The following is a 4,531-nucleotide window of genomic DNA, read 5'->3' on the forward strand; positions in this document are numbered from 1 at the left end:
GACCGGGTCAAACGATCCCCGAGCTCCGCCTCCGACCTGTCACGAGGCAGCGAGGCGGAGCCGGGCTCCCTCCGGACTGGCTGCTGGCGGTGCTGGCGGGCCGGCTCCGCCCCGTGGAGACGCTAGGGCCAAGGCCGGGTGCTGGCTCTTTCCCTAGCTCAAGGCTGGCTGATTCGGGGTCCTGCGGCGGCTGTGGCGTCTTTGCACGGTTGCTAACTTTCAAGGGGTAAATAAGACCCTGACTTTCACAATCAGCCAAAAATCCAGCTAATCCCATTTCAAAACAAGCCAGTCCCCGAGAACCCCAATACTCCATGTGACTAAATCCCCCTGGGTGCAGTCTGGGACTGCTGTGGGCCCCCAGTGCAATCCTGAGCCTCTTCCCCACTGTCCCTGCTTGCTGGGAGCCAATCAAAAAAAAGAAGCTACTAGTCAACAAGCAACTTGCAACCTAATTAAGCCAAAAATAAACCCAATTTGTGTTTTTTCCAGGGGTTTGGCATGTCTGCTTCCCCAGGAGGTGTTACAAGGGCTGATCACAGGCTCCTGCCCCCATCCTCTCCTGCCAAGCTCCTGGCATCGCTGCCTGTTTCTTCGGCTCTGTCTTTCCCCCAAAGCTCTGTGGGCACTGAGCCTGTGTGAGCCATTAGCCTGCTGCCAATGCAGGGCTCCATGCGGTGTCTTGCCTAGGACACCAGGTGTCCCTTCAGCAGTGTGCACCTGCTCTGATTCACTGCTGGGTGCTATGTTTGTCGTGGTGCTGTGTTTGTGTGTGAGTGACACATACATCCCTTTGCAAAGTGAAGTGCCTGATTTTCCTCGGGGTAGACTCTCCTGCCCTGTTCAGTGTGTCTCTGCCGTTTAAAGAAAAAACCCTGATCTCCAATACACTTTAACAAAACCATATCTCCCGCCTGAAGTGAATAGAGAAGTTGGTGGAGCTGGTTACCGCACTGCAGCCCATGAAGAGGTGACTCCCATTTGATTTCAGCTGGAATTACTTCTGTCCTGTGATAAAGGGACAGGGCTCATCTTTTTACTCCCTGTGTGCACACTTTGGTGTCACTTTCAAGACTGTGGTGCTGTGGCACTTGCTGGGGGGAAGTCCGGATTATAGGATACCTCACAACCACCTGCCCTTAGCATGAAGAAGCCTTGTGTGTGCTGGTCTGCTCCCTGTCTCTACCAGCCACTGGCAACAGAATCATTCACCTCTCAGCAAATGCAGGCTCCACTGTCCCTCTACACCGCAGGCTAGCGATAGTCTCATGCTCCAACTCTAGGGTGTTCCAAGCATCTCTCTAAAGTGCCCAGCCCCTGTTCCACTGGACACTTGCAGTATTCACAGATTCGCAGCTCCCAATGAAGCAGAACACCCCAGCTTCCCAGATCCACCTCAGGTCACCATTCTGCTAGATGCTCTGCCCTTAGATGTTTATAGTGAAAATAAACAAAAAAAATATTTGACAAAAAGATTCAAATGAGAGCAAGCAGAAGTATTGGAAAGCTGTGATTACATATAAAATAAATTCATAAAATGCATTCTAGGACTCAGACACTTTAATGTCTTACAGACCAAAGCTCACCCCAAAGTCCTTCCAGCATTTTTCAGTGAGGCCTGGCTGTGATCTTTTATTCATGAGAGCAAGCACTTTGCCAGCTTGACCCCTAGGTAAAAGATAATCCTGTGTTCCTTTGCCTCCCTAGATAACAAGTCCCCTTTTTTTGTCTTCATTTGTAAACAAGACATCACCTTACTATTTCCCCCCCTTTATATTCCTTTCTTGTGGATTTCACAATGTCTTGTTGATTTTGCATTCTCTTGATTAGTCTGTGACTCAGTATGAAAATAGACCAACATTGCAAAGCAGACAATATACAATTACCAGATAGGTTTCAGAGTAGCAGCCGTGTTAGTCTGTATCCGCAAAAACAACAGGAGTACATGTGGCACCTTAGAGACTAACAAATTTATTTCAGCATAAGCTTTTGTGGGCTACAGCTCACTTCTTCGGTCTAACCACTCAGTGACAGACTTGAAGGTGGCAATTTTGCAACAAAAAAACTTCAAAAACAGACTCCAAAGAGAGACTGCTGAACTCGAATTAATATGCAAATTAGACACAATTAGCTCAGGCCTTAACAGAGACTGGGAATGGCTGGGTCATTACACTAATTGAATCTAAGTTCTCCTCACATCTTCTATGAGTCATCTCAATTATCACTTCAAAAGTTTTTTTTTCTCCTGCTGATGATAGCTCATCTCAATTGATTGGACTCTTCCAGTTGGTATGCATCCTTCCACCTTTTCATGTTCTCTGTATGTATAAATATCTCCTGTCTGTGTGTTCCATTCTGTGTATCCGAAGAAGTGAGCTGTAGCCCACGAAAGCTAAATTACCAGACAGGGAGATAAAAATCTATTGCTTTCTCTCTGAAAGAGACCTACCCAAGGGTGTCATCGCCTGTTTACCTGCCTTAACTCCAAGTCCTTGAAAACATTATTTCCAGTATAGATACATAACTCCTTAAATATTATCTGTACTTACATTTTTAAATGGTTATGATGACCAGTGGGCTACTGGATCTCGGAAGAGACCTCACATGCTACCCTTTGGTGAACTTAAATGCATATATCTGACTGAGGAAATCTCTGTATAATCTGATGCATTCCCTGTGCCCTCTGCCAGTAGGCATGAAGAGGTCCCTGTGTCAGAGGTGCCTGCTGTTGAAAATCCCAAGATTTTTAGACGCTGTCCTAAGGGCCTGACAAATTCCTCAAAAGCCTGAATCTCAAGTCAAAAGCCTGAAGTTAGGTAGGTCCAATGTGATGCTGCCATTTTGTGACTGGCTCACAGAAAGGATAAGAGACCTACTGCTGCTTACTGCTATGGGGGAATCATTCAAATAATGGAGATCTACATTTGTGTGGAGGGTGGAATGGTGTTCTTATCCCAGCTTTTCACATATGTATATGATTTAATCTAGTAACTGTATTTGTTTATTGCAGCACATGGATTCATACAGTGTCTTGCCATATAGGGTAGAGATGTCTAACCCATTTGGAGAAGAGAGAGGAATTCTTTGTTCCATTGGCCGGGGTTTATATTTAGGACTATATACACCAGACAGTGTAGCATGGAATGCCCACAGATGTCAGTAGGAGATTTCCACGGAGAACAAGGAGTAATTAAAGCTATTTATTAATTATTTGTTCAACACCTAATAGTTGCTTTCATCACTCAGGGAAAAAATAAGCTCCCTTTTATGCTCACAGTTGTTTCTGTTGTTTGTTTCTCTTCCTCTCCCATCCTCTTCTCTATGTTTCTCTTCCTCTTGCGTATCTGTGTGTGACGTTATGAGTGTAATATAATATCTCATTGAAAGATGACAGGGCCAAAAAAGGTTAATTAACTCACAGACTGATTTGACCCATGGCCAAACTTTAGAAACTGGTTAGGAAGATATGTAAATGAATAGAGCTTTGAAATGCAAGTCTGCATTGTTAGAGGTAGAAGGGTAGGTGTTTGCTCAGATCTTGTAATGTAAGCAAACAAATCTTGTCTATTGCTATAGCTTTGATTCAAAGATCAAAAAAGGAATATAAACATTTAGGAAGATGCTTGAGTGAAATAGTATTATTGTCTATATGTCTCTTTGAAGGTTGTGGTAACTTATATCTGAACTGTTTAATGGATAAATTAGCCTGTGCTAATTGCCAGGATGTTTGGGAGAAGGAGAATTAAGCTTATTGTTTTCTCAGGCCAAAAGGCTGCTGGAAATGTATAAGAACCCTGGGACATGATCCTGCTTCAGCTCAGATCTGCTTTGGGTTTCAAGAGAAGGAAACCTTAAGCCATAAGGATTGAGATCCCCAGTCACTGACTGGAGTCACCCTGAATATGAACATTGGGCTATAACCTATGGACTATTTCTAAAAGGACTTTTGGCAACTACAAGCTCATCTCTACTATGTCTCTGAACCTCAAGAATTGAATTCAAGTCAAGAATTAGAAAGAGAAGCTGCTGAGAGAGAGAAAGAAGCTGATAAAAAGAAAGAAGGAAGCGGCTGAGAGGGAGAAATAAGCTGATGAAAGAAGGAGGCTGATGAAAAAGAAGAAAAAGCTCGTAAGGGACACATGGAGCTGCTGGCTGCTGAGGAGAGGGTTCACCAGATGTGACAAGAAACTGCCAGACTTCAGATCCAAGTCAAAAAAGCAAGGGAAGAACAGCAGAAATTGTATCCTCTTGAAAGTCCAGTTTGTAACAATGTTGGTATGTTGTGTAACTAACTGCCTTGATCAGGGGAGAGGACACAGACCAAGAAGACTTAAATGGATCCTAAATCCATGCTGCTGAAAGTTTCCCATCTTTAAAAGCACCTATCAAAGGAGTCAGAAACTATGATGTGTGTGGCATAAATAACTGGCCAGATAGATGTACCTAAAAGTCTGTAAATAGTGTGAATCAGCCATGTTTATATTAATTAATCCTGTATATGATGAGATTCCCACAAACAAAAACTTCATTA

This window comes from Gopherus flavomarginatus, chromosome 3, assembly GCF_025201925.1.
Source record: "Gopherus flavomarginatus isolate rGopFla2 chromosome 3, rGopFla2.mat.asm, whole genome shotgun sequence".
Lineage (NCBI taxonomy): Eukaryota > Metazoa > Chordata > Testudines > Testudinidae > Gopherus > Gopherus flavomarginatus.